Raw genomic sequence first — 16375 nt, 5'->3', positions numbered from 1 at the left:
CGCTTGAGCCCAGAAATTTGAGGTTACAATGAGTTATGATCTTATCACTATCTCCAGCCTGGATAACAGAGTGAGACCCAGTCTCTGATAATAATAGTAATAATAATAAACAAACCAAAACTACCAATCCATGGACTCTTTGACCCAGCAATTCTGTTTTTGAGAACTCATCCTTTTTTTTTTTTTCTGAGAGTACTCTCACCCTGTTGCCCAGGCTGGAGTGCAGTGCTGTGATCTCAGCTCCCTGCAACCTCCACCTCCTGAATTCAAGCGATTCTCCTGCCTAAGCCTCCCTTAGGCAGGGATTACAGGCACCTGCCACCATGTCCAGCTAATTTTTGTATTTTAGTTAGAGACGGGGTTACACCATGTCAGTCAGGCTGGTCTCGAACTCCTGACCTCAGGTGATCTGCCCGCCTAGGCCTCCCAAAGTGTTATCTTTTGCATAATAAAATAAAAATTTATTTGCATAAACAAAATCTGGAAAGATAAATAAGAAACTACGAATCAAAATCATTATGGGGGAGTTTGATGTGCAGGATGTGGGAACTGGATGGGTAGGGAGTGAGATGAGATCAAGACTTGGCAACCTCGTTTTGCAGCAAAATGTTGAGCTATGTCAATGTATTATCTTTTTATAAAATTAAATGAGATAAAAGAAACTTCATTAAAGAGCATTTGATTGTTCAGTTCACAAGTTACTGAATACACAGTTATTGAGCATCTACCATGTGGCAGGCACTGTTCCAGGAGCTGTGCCCAGAAGATAGTCACCAGATTGTGCAAGTCATCATCTACATACAGCTCAAGAATTTGTGTCTTTAATCACAGAAACCACCCTTTGAATGCTACAGATTCCATTATGCCCACCCAATACTTTCCTCCCATCCCATCCAGTCTCTTATCCATGACCTCACCATGGTAACAATATCCCCCATGGCCATTCAGATCTAGTAATAATTCAATGTTTGTCTTTTCTGTGTATGTTTGGTGTGTATATTTTTACATCTTGATTTTCTTTTTTTGAGCATATTGTTCCATATGGTTGGTAGAATATGATATGAAAAGGTCAGGACTTTAATTTTATGGACCATTTAGCTTCGTTTGGAATGAGAATAAAGCTCCCATGACCAGAGATTTACCCAGCAATCTGAGCCAGAGGCTTAGCAGATGTCTGCATGCCCTTGGTTACTGGAGGTCAGAGCAGGACATCACAGATGGTTTGCTCCCTTCAAACCTATCATCACGACCAGAAATGTCATCAGTAGGACACAACTTTTAGGTAGTTTGGCAAAAGTAGTATATTCATAAATAAAAGTAAATATCTGTCTATGTGGGTGCACTTCTGCGTGCATGTGGAATGTTTTGCAATCTCCTTGAGGGCAGTAAAACAATGATTAAACCTATAAGCATAATCCCAGAAATTGACAAAGCACATTCCCTCACATCTTTCACATCTGCGTTCATATACCATCTTCTCAGAAAGCCTTTCCCTGACCACCACTAGAAAGCAACTCACTGGTAGGGCGCGGTGGCTCACGCCTGTAATCCTAGCACTTTGGGAGGCCGAGGTAGGTGGATCGCCTGAGGTCAGGAGTTCGAGACCAGCCTGGCCAACATGGTGAAACTCCATCTCTACTAAAAACACAAAAAATAGCCGGATGTGGTGGCACATACATGCCTGTAATCCCAGTACTCGGGAGGGTAAGGCAAGAGAATCGCTTGAACTGGGAGGTGGAGGTTGCAGTGAGCCAAGATCACGCCACTGCACTCCAGCCTAGGTGACAGAGTGGAATTCATCTCAGAAAAAAAGAAGGAAAGTAATCCACCTGAGTTTTTGTCTGTTTTACTCTTGTACTCTCTTTCATCCCAGCTCTTACTGTATTTTTTCCCTTTTTGTAATTGCTTACTAGATGGTGAGCTCCTTAGAGGGAAGTACTGTACGTATTTCCGCCACGTCTCCAGCACCCAACGCTGTGCCTGACATAGAGAGGGCCCTTATAAGTGTTTGTGAAAGACTGACAGAGACATGGCCTATGAAACAAGAAGCTGGATAACATTGTAACTATTTTTTGATTTGGGGGAATTGGAGTCTAAAGGGCATGGCTTGTTTTCTAGTTGGGTGGGCTGGTGTGCTGCTGGGTGTTTTTGGTAAATGTGAAGATTTCCTCCTGCCTGGTTAGCCTGCACTCTGTATGCATACCATACACAAGGCAGCTGGCTCACCACAGTGGACTGGGACAGTTCACAGCTCCCTGCCAGCCAGTTAGACTGTCCCATCAATCTGTCCCAGAAGCTCCCTCACCCTCTGATCTGACAGTAATTCAATCCTTCCCTTGGAGTTCTCTGATCACCCGCCCTGTGTGCTCCTCTCTCCTGTCCCTTGCTGTGTGAGCTGCTCAGACTTCAGCAGCCATATGGACTAAAGCAAAAGTGAGTTCATCCGCAGAGCATGTGCTTGGGCAGCCAAGTCCTCCAGGTTTGAATAAAATGACCCAACGCATTTGGTATTCACTGAGCAGTCACACAGGGACATGTCCATTCTAGGATGTCCCTCACAAAGACCAGATGCTGCCTCAGCCAGATTCGCCTAAGTTCTTTGATTGGGACTCCTGGTGGGAGGCATGGGAGGTCAGACTCCTTCCACTTTCCCATCCTATCCTCCCCCTCCCCCCGCATTCCTCATTCTACTGACCATTGGTTTTGCCTTAATGATGAATTCCAATAGGAATCCCCATTCCCAATTCCATTTGGATTCTTCCCAAATTGAAATCCTTCACCTGGTCTATAGCTGCAAATTGAAAAGACTCAAATTACGGCCTTCATAGACAACGTGCTATTTTATTTCTTGGGGGCAAAGAACTGGCACTGGTTAATGGGTTATATTCCAATGTACAATGCCCTCTGATTGTGTATTATATATTAGCACTCTGGATTTGAAAGAGACAATTGTGTCATGTTTGCCCATTAATCGAGAATGCTCATCTCAGCTGCACTGTGTTGCATGCCAGCCAAACTTGTCATTCTCAGACCCAACAGCTTTTAATTGTTATGTTGCCCTTTCATGGCAACCTTTCTCAGAGTTCGGAGAGCAAAAACAGAGTCCTACCTAAATATCAGCTTCTTCCCACTCTGAGAAAAAAAAAGAATCCATTTAGATGGAAAGGATTTGGTTTTCTCATTCCCAGAGACTAACAATGCTGCAGCGATTTCCAGTACCCATCAAGTCTAAATGCTAGCTATGGGATTCCTTCTTCCTAGTAAAGATAGGAAATGTATCATACAAGAAAAGGGTTCCCATGACCTCTCAGGAAGCTGGAGACCAAAATAGAAGAAATGCCTTAAAAATCATTATCGAGACTCGATTCAATGCAAGCAATAGAAAATCTAAATCAAACTGTCTTAGGCAAAAATTTTTATTCAGTCATAAAACTGAAAAGACCTGGGATAGTACTGCATCCGCCTATCTAGATTCCGGGCTTGAAAATATCTTCAAGACTTGGTCCCATCCTCGCCATATGTTTGCTCTTCCGTTGCTGCGTTAACCCCTGGTCAGGGGAGCTTATTTCTCCTTCTTGCCTTTCTTGTGGCGGGATTACGGCAGCAGGTCAGCGGCAGGCTCTGAGCTCTAGTGAAAGTCCCAAGACTGACTCATTGGACTAGTTTGGGTCATGGTTCTCGTTCTGAACCAATCACGGGGAATGGAGCCTGATAATTGGCCAGATTTGGCCAGAAAGGATTAAATCCATCCACCCAAACCGTGTAAACTGCAATGAGAGGGGGTGGTGGTTCTCCAGGAAAATCCAAGGGCTGTTACCAGAAAAATGGGGAACAGATGCTGAACAAACTAGAAAACGGAGGGACTGTCCCTTCATCTCAGCTTCAGGATTGAAGGTCGAATGTGTTTGTAGGTTGGTAACGTAAGTTAATGTCTTCTCCCAGAACCCTGCCCAGAATAAAGAGCACCGTTTACTGAGTGCCGGGTCCTGTGGCCGGTGTGGTACATCCTTTCATTTAATCCTTTCGTCTGCCCTATGATGGGCCCCCTTTTCTAAATAAGGGAAGGAGGCATAAGGAGATTAAATGGCATACTCGAAGCCACACAGCTGCTAAAGGATGAGTCGTTATTTAACCCCGGTCTGACTCCAGACTCCGTGTTTATTTTCCTTTTGCGTATTTCCCAAACTTGCCAATTCACAAGATTCTCTGGGGCTGTTTGTGAAAAACACAGGTTCTCAGGCACTCTTCCTGGGAGATTCTGATTCAGAAAGTCTGGGCGGAAGTCTGAGAATCTCTTTTAACAGGTGTGCTCAGTAACCCTTATAATTAGACAAAGTTGAAAATGCATAATATGCTGCCTCCCACAAGTTAAAAAATACCTGACACGGCCATTGCACAAGCCTCGCCCCCTTTTTCTGCTCTTCCTTTCCCCACAGAGGACCTGAGGGCATTGCTGGCATTACTATATCTGCCCATCAGGTTCATTCCTGGAAGTGGAATGGTCTCTGGAGTGGTCCTCCGCAAAGATGGGAGGCATACAAGGTCCAACTGGTGTGTGGGAGGCAATATTTCTTTTTTGTCCATTTCTATTTGATTTTAGAAATGAAAATCCCACAATAGAGGGGATAATGGTGCTCCCACTGATTTGCTACCTTCCAGGCAATTAATGACTTACCTGTTTTGAAATGAAATTACAGATTATTTATCCACTCTCCTGTCCCCTGAAGTCGCCATAGAGACAAGTATGGTTTTGGAGACATGTTTTACAAAATCATAAACAAACATAAAGTCCTTGTATCATACAAACTGTTTCAGAGCATAGGGGAAAACCTACCCAGATGTTTTTACGAAATTAGTATAACTTTAATTCTAAAGCTGACAAGAACGGGGCGCAGTGACTCATGCCTCTAATCCCAGCACTTTGGGAGACCAAGGCAGGCAGATCACAAGGTCAGGAGTTCAAGACCAGCCTAACCAACAAGGTGAAACCCCATCTCTACTAAAAATATAAAAAAAAAATTAGCTGGGCGTGGTGGTGCTTGCCTGTAATCCCAGCTTCTCAGAAAGCTGAGGCAGGAGAATCGTTTGAACCCGGGAGGCAGAGGTTGCAGTGAGCCGAGATAGCACCACTGCATGCCAGCCTGGAGTGTGAGTACGGCCCCCTAGAAAACAAAAAAACAAGAAAACCCTGACAAGAACAAGAAAATAATCTATTAATCACACTTGAGAATGTAGATGCAAAAATCCTAAATAAAATATTAGCAAATTTAGTTAAGTAGTGTATTAAAAATAGTGGGTAGCCAGTACTTTATACAAATAAGTAGAATTCATGGGATATAATCATGAAGTAGTAGTATTTTTCTCCTGTGATTGAACTTTTTTTTTTTTTTTTAGATGGAATCTTGCTCTTTTGTTGCCCAGCCTGGAGTGCAGTGGCACCATCTTGGCTTGCTACAATCTCTGCCTCCCAGGTTCAAGTGATTCTCATGCCTCAGCCTCCCAAGTTGCTGGGACTACAGGTCACGATTGATTTTTGTGTTTTCAGTAGAGATGGAGTTTCACGATGTTGGCCAGGCTGGTCTTGAACTCCCGACCTTAGGCGATCTGCCCACCTCAGCCTCTCAAAGTGCTGCTGGGATTACAGACATGAGCCACTGTGCCCAGCTGCAGTTGTAAACTGAATGTGGGGTGAGTCCTTTCTTGTCCCTGAATGAAATCTCTGGCAGGTGTCACTGATTTTTCTGGCCACTACAAATAAAAAATCCTTTGACCATGAGAACTAGTCTCAATTCATGAATTACGATATTTCAGCCGAGCGCAGTGGTTCACGCTAGTAATCCCAGCATGTTGGGAGGCTGAGGTGGGTGGATCCCCTGAGGTCAGGAGTTTAAGACCAGCCTGGCCAACATGCTGAAACCCCATCTCTATGAAAAATACAAAAACTAGTTGGCCGTGGTGGTGCACACCTATAATCCCAACTATTTGGGATGCTGAGGCAGGAGAATTTCTTGAACCTGGGAGGCAGATATTGCAGTGAGCCGAGATGGCACCACTGAATTCCAGTTTGGGCAACAGAGCAAGACTCTGTCTCAAAAACAAAAAAACAAACAAACAAAAAACCTAGTCCCAGGTAGTAGTCAAAATTACATTACAAAATGCAAGTTTATCCTGGCCCCTACCTGAGCCTGCAGTGGGAATGGAGGGGGTGGTATGTGTCTCCTCTGTCTTCCTCAGTGTTGTTTTCTCCTCCTCCACATGTACCCTTTAGGTGGTCTCTGACTCCTATAGGTTGAAACAGGGAAGGGAGAGGGGACAACAAGGAAGGTCCTACTTGCACAGCACTGACATGAACTGGTATTAGAACTCCCTGAGCTAGACAGAAGTTTAAAGTAACTTTTTGTTGCATGGAGCACTTTTGTGAACTTTCTTTGAGATCATACCCCTCCACCCACCACCTTGCCCCTCCCTTTTTGGGAATCTCTCACCTGTCATTTCATTCTTGCAGGAGAAAACATCTTTTCTAAGTCTTCTCTTAGCAGCTCAGTGTTTGGCTTTAGTTCTAGTTCCAGCATTTTTTGTTTGTTTTTTTGAGACAGAGTCTCACTCTGTCACCCAGGCTGGAGTGCAGTGGCATGATCTTGGGTCACTGCAACCTCTGCCTCCTGGGTTCAAGCAATTCTCTGCCTCAGCCTCCAGAGTAGCTGGGATTACAGGCGCCCACCACCATGCCCAGCTAATTTTTTGTTATTTTAGTAGAGAACTGGGTTTCATCATGTTGGCCAGGCTGGTCTTGAACTCCTGACCTCATGAACCACCTGCCTTGGCTCCCAAAGTGCTGGAATTACAGGCATGAGCCACCATGCCTGGCCTACAATGGCACAATCTTGGTTCACTGCAATCTCCACCTCCTGGGCTCAAACCATCCTCATATCTCAGCCTCCCTAGCAGGGACTTCAGGCATATGACACTATACCTGGCTAATTTTTGTGTTTTGGGTAGAGACAAGGTTTTGCCATGTTGCCTAGGCTTGTCTCAAACTCCTGGCCTCAAGCGATCCTCCCTCAGCATATCTCTAGTTCCTTCTAGAAACTGGTCCTCTTAGTTGGATCTAGGAAACTTTACAATGGCAAACGCTCTCTTATAGCTCACAACTGGCCCATGGAAGATGACTTCCTATTTTGCTCAGATAAATTCTGGTACTGTGAAATTTCCCCAGTGCGTCTCTTTACTCTGCCCTCAGAGCCACTACCAGCCAGCTCCCCATCCTTTAGAATTCTCAGATGTTAGATTATGTCTTCTCTGTCCTTCATGTTCTGGGAGACTCTGAGAAAACGCAAGAGGCCAACAAGGCTAAATTCTGTTTTTAGAAAGAAGATGGTGGGACTTCTATGACATCATAGGACTCATTTTAAACTATAGATATAATAACATAATGGGATGGAGCAAGAATTGGAAAATAAATCAATGGAATAGGATAGGAGCCCAGAACATACTCGCACATATCTAGACATTCACTATATGATAAATATAGAATTAAAAATCAATAAGGAAATAATGAACTGTTTAATAAATGGTGTTTGAAAAAACGATTCTCCATATGGAAACACACAAAATTGGACCCCCGTTCTATATAACAGATGGGTTAAAAATTCTACAAGTGGTCCGGGCCCGATGGCTCATGCCTGTAATCCCAGCACTTTGGGAGGCTGAGGCAGGCGGATCACCTGAGGTCAGGAGTTCAATACCAGCCTGGACAACATGGTGAAAACCCATCTCTACTAAAAATTCAAAAAAATTTGCCGGGTATGGTGGCAGGTGCCTATAATCCCAGCTACTTGGGAGACTGAGGCAGGAGAATCGCTTGAACCTGGGAGGTGGAGGCTGCAGTGAGCTGAGATGGCGCTGTTGCACTCCAGCCTGGGTGACAGAGTGAGATTCTGTCTCAAAAAATAAAAGAAATAGAAATAAAAAGAGAGGGCAGTAAAATCTGGGAGATGTTTGCATAGGAAGGCACAATTATGTTCGCAATGCTTAATTAAAAAAAAAAATCCTGAGGTAGATCTCTAAATACCATTTCCCTTGGTGAAATGGCCGATTCCAGGTTTGGGGCAAGTTATGCACATGGTGAGCACTGGAGAACTTGTTTTGCAGGAGGTGAAGAAGCACTCTAAGACTACTTGGGATGGTCTCAAAACAGCAGAGGAACCGCTTTGAACTGGCTGAGGTGGGGCAATTTGTGCATCCAAAAGGATAGTAATAATATCATGGATTAAAACCTATCAAATACATAAAAATCATGAGTTCATAAGGATACCTAAAAATAATAATAAACCCAAGCAATCTAATGGCTTGTCTTTGGAGGTTAGGGTAATAGTTTATTATTCTGAAAATGAAGAAATAATGAGAAAGCGTTTATTATACCTTTCCTATGCCAACTATATTTTAGAATAACTAAGTAGTTGATAGAAGTAGTTCCTGCCTATATAGAATTCCAAATTATCAATGCAAGAGAAATTATAGATTAAAAAAATTCACCTCCAGCGAAATGATTGATCTAGGGCTGGAGGCAGTGGCTCATGCCTGTAATCCCAGCACTTTGGGAGGCTGAGGTGGGAGGATCGCTTGAGGCCAGGAATTTGAGACCAGCCTGGGCAACATGGCAAAACCTCGGCTCCACTCAAAAGATAAAAATTAGCCAGGTGTGGTGGCACGTGCCTGAAGTCCCTACTAGGGAAGCTGAGACAGGAGGATGATTTGAGCCTGGGAGGTGGAGGTTGCAGTAAACCAAGATTGCCGCATTGCACCTTAGCTTGGGTAACAGAGCCAGACCCTGCCTCAAAAGAAAAAANAAAAAAAAAAAAAAAAAAAAAAAAAAAAAAAAAAAAAAAAAAAAAAAAAAAAAAAAAAAAAAAAAAAAAAAAAAAAAAGAAAGACTTGATTTAGTCAACAAGGCAACATTCATTGATGAGGCTAAAACGATTGACTGGAATATTGATGGGGAGCATTATAAAGGAAGGGCCAGGCTGATCTCACCTATACCCCATGATCAATCTTAGCTTCCCTACAAGAAGGGCGGCTCAAACCCTATGTGCGTCATGGTGTAATGCAACAGGAAGCATCATTTAGATTTTCTTGCCTAAAGAGTTGAACCTGATTGTATCTTTAGAATTTGCTACTAGTTTACAGGAAATCTGAGGGACAGAAGAATGACTTAAATGACGAGAATACAATCAGCTAAATCAAAAACGTGGGACATTCCATTGGAAAGGTGACCCAGTTTCTCCAACAATTATGCATTATTCTCCAGCCAAGACGGGATTAGAAAAAAAGGGAGGGTGGATTATTAGGGATTAAATAGACTGAGAAGAGATAATAATAAAAGTGATGGGGGACCCTTGTTTGCATCCCAATTTGAACAAATCAAGAATAAAAAGACAGTTTGAGAAAATCAAGGAAATATGCATATGGATTGGTATTAGAGGACATAAAGGAATTATGATTTTTGTTAAGTAGGATGAAAGCATAGTGATTATGTTTAAAAAATGTCCTTATCATCTATAAAAGGACACATTCGAGTATAATGAAGGAGCCTAGGAAATTTTGCCCCTAAACATGGCACTCTTGCATGCTGATTATTTTAAATTAAAGGTCCTTGAAAGTAAACAGATGCTGAAAGATGTAATTCTCTGATATTCTCTTACCTACCTGAAGATGGGACCCTTGGCCAGGTGCAGTGGCTCACCCCTGTAATCCCAGCACTCTGGGAGGCTGAGGTGGGAGAATCACTTGAGGTCAGAAGTTTGACACTAGCCTGGGCAACATAGTGAGACCGCACTTCTACAAATATTAAAAAAGAAAAAAGGACTGGATCATCCAAATAATACACAATTGCCTTCTTTCCCCTCCCTGAAATCTCATTATGTATGACAGGAAAGAAGACTGAGGAATGCAGCCACACTTGGATGATTTTTTCACAAGATAGTACTGTATCTGCCTCTGTGACCCATTTGAATTCCAAAAAGAATCATTTACAAGTTAATTTCTGTCTTGGGGTCCATTCATTCTCCCTAATCATTGTTTACTACCCCTCAGATGCATGGCCTGCATTCTGCAGCTCCCTGCCACCTATGAAGAAGGGTACAGAAGCATCTGTACCTCATTGGGTTATTGGGTAACCATTTTCCTGCGATCCTCCAATGTTTAGGCATGTTAATAAAACTGTATGCCTCATAGAAGCAAAGTAAAATAACAACAAAAAATTGTATGCCTTTTTCCCCTCTGTTAATCTGTGTATTTATTTATTTATTTTGAGATGGAGTCTCGGTCTGGTTGGAGTGCAATGGCATGATCTCAGCTCACTGTAACCTCCACCTCCCGGGTTCAAACAATTCTCCCACTTCAGCCTCCTGAGTAGCTGGGATTACAGGCGTCTGCCATCACACCCTGCTAATTTTGTATTTTTAGTAGAGATAGGGTTTCACCATGTTGGTCAGGCTGGTCTCAAACTCTTGGCCTCAGGTGATCCACCTGCTTCAGCCTCCCAAAGTACTAGGATTACAGGCATGAGCCACTATGTCCAGGCAATCTGTGTTTTATTTCAGTAGACTTAGACTTGAACCCTCACGGGAAAGTTTGAACTTCACTGCAGTAACAGTGTCATACTGGACCCCTACTGACTCCAGTAGAGATGGCACCATGTCCAAAAGGCCAAAGAAAAATCCAGAGATAGCGAATGAGACATAGGGTTTATTTGGGGGAACTTACACACAGGGATGGTCTAGTGGCAGTGGGTTGGACAGGAGAATCACTACTATTGGTAAAAAAGCGTGCAGTTCATATGGCATTTTCACATAGCATCCTCCACCTACCAACCTTCACCTACCAGCCTCCATTTAGCCTCCCCAAAAGGGACTTGATCCCCTATATTACCTGTGTTCCAAGTGATGGGCTAAAGGTTCAGATGTCCTTCATAGATTAGGAATGGATCTCCTGGTTTGCTACTCCTGGATTCCTTAGCATGGGACTCTGAACACACATTCTTCTTAGGTCGCAGGGTCATTCTCAGCGTCAGGCTTCAATGAAGTTATCGTTGTCAGGAGTATCTGCCACATGCATGGTAAAACGCCTTTCAAGTGGTCTTTTACCCCAACCCTTCAGGGAGTCTTAAAGAATGAGAAGTAGAAATGAAATTGTAAGCCCCTCAACTGACTGAACGGACCCCGTCTTGGCCAGGGGGACCACAGAGAGACCTTGGAAGCTGAGTTCCTGGCCATGATGGGATGGAAGCTCAGACATGCCTCATTGTACCCCATCCCTCGCTAGCCACTATTAGGCTTTCTTCCCTAAGGGTTAAACAGAAACCAGCCCTTTCAGAAGAACACCACTGATTTCCACCACCAACTGACTTTTGACCTTTCCTTTTGCAGTTTCAACACAACTGACTGACATTCCTTACTGAACAGAGATCAGCAACAACAGAGTGGTTCTGTCCTGCCTATGGGGGATGTACAGTGAAGGTCTTCATGTCCTGTGCTTCACCTTTTGATCAGAGGGCTGAATACTCCATCATTGGATCATAGTAATGCCACCATTTTTTTGAACATGGGTCCTGTGTAGAGGCATGAAGCTCAATTGTGCATGTGTGTTTCTCCTTTCATGAATATTCATGACCCCTCCTATAGCATATTGAATATGTATATGTGGCCACCCCATTCAGCATAAATTCCTATCTTATACTTCTGACGCTTGAAGTGTCAGTTTCTTTTTGAGACGAGTCTTGCTCTGTCTCCCAGGCTGGAGTGCAGTGGCACCACCTTGGCTTACTGCAACTTCCCCCTCCCAGGTTCCAGTGATTCTTCCACTTCAGCCTCCCGAGTAGCTGGGATTACAAGTGCTCACCACCATGCCTGGCTAATTTTTTGTATTTTTAGTAGAAATGGGGTTTTACCATGTTGGTCAGGCTGGTCTCAAACTCTTGACCTCAAGTGATTTGTCCACCTTGGCATTCCAAAGTGTTGGGATTACAGGTGTGAGCCACCGTGCCCGGTGAAGTGCCTGTTTCTGGCTTCTGGTTGGAGACTGTGCTTCCCAGCCTGTGCGAATGGCCACCCTGCAGGCTACAACCTTCTAGGAGAAATGCAGCTCTCCTTCCTCAAGATTATGAACCTCATCATTCTTCAGTTTTCATGAGCTACAGAAACTGGCCACATGCTTCAGTCGAGGGTATATATAATATGAGCATCTCACTTGGTCCTGCTGGGTGCCACAGCCTGAGAATGTAATACAGACTAGGAGGAGCAGATTCCCTGCTTTCAGTGAGGTGGGCACTGCAGCAGCGCACTGGAGCACTGCACCAGCGTTTGTGGGGCTCAGAGAAGGGCACCAGTGGGTGCAGCCGTGTGAAAAGGAGTGTCCTGGGGGCCCTTGGAGAGAGGCTGTAGCAGACTTCCAGAACATCCCAGGGGCTCCTGGAACCAGAAAGGCAGGGTATGAGGAAGGCATCTACTGATAAGGACTGAGCTCTAGGACTCTTCTGTTAGGGTCTCCACTCCAGGCTGATGGGACTTGAGGACATCTGGCCTACACTCACAGGGTGTAGATTAGGCTTTTTTTTTTTTTTTTTCTTGAGATGGAGTCTTGCTCTGTTGCTCAGACTAGAGTGGGGTGGCATGATCTTTGCTCACTGCAACCTCCGCCTCCCGAGTTCAAGCAATTCTCCTGCCTCAGCCTCTTGAGTAGCTGGGATTACAGGTGCACGCCACCATGCCTGGCTAATGTTTGTATTTTTAGTAGAGACAGGGTTTTACCATGTTGGTCAGGCTGGTTTTGCACTCCTGACCTCGTAATCCACCCACTGCAGCCTCCCAAAGTGCTGGGATTACAGGCGTGAGCCACCGTGCCGGGCTAGATTAGGCATTTTACATGCAAGCACGACAGTCCAAACCCTGGGTCACCCCTATTTTACAGCTAGGGAAATAAAGGCAGAAAACTGTTTAGCTTTGACCTCTTCCAAAGGCTGGGCAAGAACTATCTCCTGACTCCAGGCTGCTCTCTAACCGCCACCATCCTGTAAACCTTTCTGATTTTCTGCACACTTTTGTCTAACATGTTGAAAGACTGTCAAAAGAGTTGCAGGGTTCAGCCCAAGAGGTGTGAATAGCTACTATCTTCTTTCTGAAGCTTTTATCAGGGACTGCTGTTCTCACAAATCAAACTGTGAGAACATTTGCCAGAAATTTCCCTGGAGTTCAGGCTTCACTCTTCCTGCAGTATCAGAATGAGCATGTTTAGTGGTGGTGATTGCATTGCTTGAGGCCTGAGTCCATTCTGCCTTAGAAGTGCTGTTCTTTCCATTTGATGCCTGTGTCTGTGGTGGATCCCAGGAGAGGAGGGGGTGGCAGTGTTTCTGTGGCACTTTGCCAGTGGCAAGAAGGCTAGGCTTGCCCTGAGAGTTTCTGTTTGTAGGCTCTGAACCAAGTCCAGGGAGCTACTTGCCATGGAAATCCTGGAGGTGGTTTGGCTAGAGGAGACAGGTACGCTTGCAGACAGCTGTTTTTCTGACCCTGCCATCTGAACTGACAAAGCACCTGTGATGGATTCATTTCTCCAATTCCCATGACCTGGCTCTTTCTTTTGATAAAATTTCCTCCTTGCCATATCCATGGACTCAAATCTGGGAATTACTTTTGAAGTATGGGACAATGTTGAAAGACTTTTGCATTTTGTATTTATTTAGACCATGTCTGCCTTGTGTATAGAGTGGGGCATCTTCTGGTTTGGTGCAGAGGCTCACATCTATAATGCCAGCACTTTGGGAGGCTGAGGGGGGTGGATCACTTAAGGTCAGGAGTTAGACCAGCCTGGCCAACATGGTGAAACCCCATCTCTACTAAAAATATGAAAATTAGCCAGGCTGGTGGCAGGCGCCTGTGATCCCAGCTACTCAGGAGGCTGAGGCAGAAGAATTGCTTGAACCCAAGAGGCGGAGGCTGCAGTGAGCCAGGATCGAGCCACTGCACTCCAGACTGGGCGACAGAGCGAGACTCTGCCTGAACAGCAACAGAAGCAACAGAGTAGGGCATCTTCCTATTATAAGTAAATGTTCATCGCTACTCTCTATAAAGGCTAGAAACCTAGAAGAGTTTAATAAGAAGAGGATAAAAAGAAGTAGGATATCTTTCCTGGTCTTCTTGAAGGTAATCCCATGATATATGTGCCAGATACTAAAACCAAACCAGATATCAGTATCATGCAGAATGGAATAGAATAAAGAGCCCTACAAAAGAGATGAGCAGTGTGGCTTTTTCAAGATGTTTAGTCCACATTGGCCTTGATTGGCTCATCTGTAAAATAAGGCTAAATAATGACTAACCTAAGTAAAGGCAAGAGGTTCAACCTGATAAATATCTGGAGTGACTGACAATCCAACCATCCATTCACTCATTCACTATTGCTTTATATACTCATTGATTTGTACATTCTTTCAGTCAACAAGTATTTGTTGAGGGCATGTTACATTTTTTATGAAAAGAGCGAAACTCTGCAAAATATTTGGAGAGATTTATTCCGAGCCAACTACTTGTGACCGGGGCCTGAGACACAGTTTCAAGAGATCCTGAGAACATATGTCCAAGGTGGTTGGGCAGAGCTTTTTTTTTTTTAGTGTGTGTGTGTGTGTGTGTGTGTGTTTGAGACAGAGTCTCGCTCTGTCGCCCAGCTTGGAGTGCAGTGATGTGATCTCAGCTTACTGCAACCTCTATCTCCCAGGTTCAAGCAGTTCTCCTGCCTCAGCCTCCCAAGTAGCTGGGATTTCAGGCACATGCTACCATGTGTGGCTAATTGTTTTGTATTTTTAGTAGAGATGGGGTTTCACTATGTTGGCCAGGCTGGTTTCAGACTCCTGACCTCAAGTGATTTGCCCGCCTTGGCTTCCCAAAGTGCTGGGATTACAGGCGTGAGCAACCATGCCTGGCCACAGCTTGGTTTTATACATTTTAGGGAGACATAAGACATCAATCAATACATGTGAGGTATACATTGGTTTGGTCTGGAAAAGTGGGACAACTTGAAGCAGGGTGGGGCTTACAGGTCATAAGTGGATTCAAAGATTTTCTGATTGGCACAAAATATACAAAAATTAGCTGGCCATGGTGTCACACGCCTGCAGTCCCAGCTACTCAGGAGCTGAGGTGGGAGGATTCCTTGAGCACGGGAAGTCAAGGTTGCAATGAGCCAAGATGGGGCCATTGCTTTTGAGCAACAGAGTGAGACTCTGTCTCAAAAAAAAAGAAAAAAAAGAAAGAAAACATTCAGTTCTAGTAATCTGGAAAAGCATTCAGAAAGAGATGACCAATAAAATAAAATAAAACATGGTCTATAGATGCTCACAGGTAGGGAATCAGAGAGCAACAGGAGGCAGGTGGTTTGGAACTAAAGGTCTGTGTAGCAGTGAATTTTTGTCAGCATAAGCTGCCAGCCAGCTGTCTTCCTAGGGGCTGTCAAACTCAGTTTAGCAAGTTCCCACACAACCCACCCCGTTGGCCTCTGCAGTCTGCTTTTCCTTGGATTGAAGCTGTCGGTCTCTGGGGAAGGACGGTTGGCAGATGAGTCAGGGATTGAAGTTAGACCTAGGTGGTCTCCCAAGGGCAGGATTCTGACAAGACTGAAGTTTGACAATGAAGCTGATGCAAATGCAGACTGGTGGTGCCCCAGTACCCTTTGTGTTGCCTTCCTTGCTTCTAACTTGGTGTGACTTGTTCGAAATCCCACCTACTTCTTCACCAGGACCAACTTTTCACACTCTGAAATGGATTTCTCTTTGTGGTCTGTTAGGCTGCTATGTGGTTTCCTCGACGGGATTCCTTTTTGTGGTTGGAGGTCAAACCCTTTCTTGCCTGCTGCTTCCAGGAATGTGTGGTGTGTGTCTCAGCGTGCTACACGGGAGGGTTTTATTTCACCTCCCTTGAATGGAATGGCAGTCATCCAGCAGGTCTGGGTGCATGTATAAATAGAGAGATGTGTAAGCCTGCATTTAATATCTAGAACATAGACCAGCCACCGCTGCGTGCTACACCGTCATGATTTGATTAAAGGCTGCTGACAGCCCCGCAGACCATGCTGTGGGGCCCAGCAAACCACCTAATCCCACTGCTTGATCCCAGGCATAGATGGGGCAGATTTCACTGCCAGGAGCACTTTCTTTCCAGCCACCAGCCGCTCTGAGTTTCTGCTGCTTTTCCTGCTTCAGCTGTTCATTGTTGATGACTCCAGGTCAGACGGGCCAGAGTGAACATGGAAGGCTGAAGTGGACAGCTAATCCCTAAGTAGTAGTCTTCTTTTTTTTCTTTTCTTTTCTTTTTCTTTTTTTTTTTTTTTT

The 16375-nt window shown here is 44.5% G+C and overlaps 2 long non-coding RNA genes across 2 annotated transcripts in view; one reads left to right on the top strand and one right to left on the bottom strand.

Moving 5' to 3' along the window:
- Positions 1 to 233: 233 nt before the first annotated feature.
- On the bottom strand, positions 234 to 11301 carry LOC119470097. The gene is made up of 3 exons (XR_005198970.1): positions 11210 to 11301; positions 8333 to 8341; positions 234 to 244 (listed from the first exon to the last, which is right to left on the bottom strand). It is a non-coding gene; the product is annotated as an uncharacterized LOC119470097 (long non-coding RNA).
- Positions 1979 to 16375, top strand: part of LOC119470098 — a 33017-nt gene continuing 18620 nt past the window's right edge. Inside the window, exon 1 of the long non-coding RNA XR_005198972.1 lies at positions 1979 to 2061. This is a non-coding gene — a long non-coding RNA (uncharacterized LOC119470098). The remainder of the gene's footprint in view (positions 2062 to 16375) is intronic.

The sequence above is a fragment of the Cebus imitator genome, unplaced genomic scaffold, assembly GCF_001604975.1.
Source record: "Cebus imitator isolate Cc_AM_T3 unplaced genomic scaffold, Cebus_imitator-1.0 Scaffold0, whole genome shotgun sequence".
In the NCBI taxonomy this organism is placed as follows: domain Eukaryota; kingdom Metazoa; phylum Chordata; class Mammalia; order Primates; family Cebidae; genus Cebus; species Cebus imitator.
This window is presented reverse-complemented; position numbering and strand designations above follow the sequence as displayed.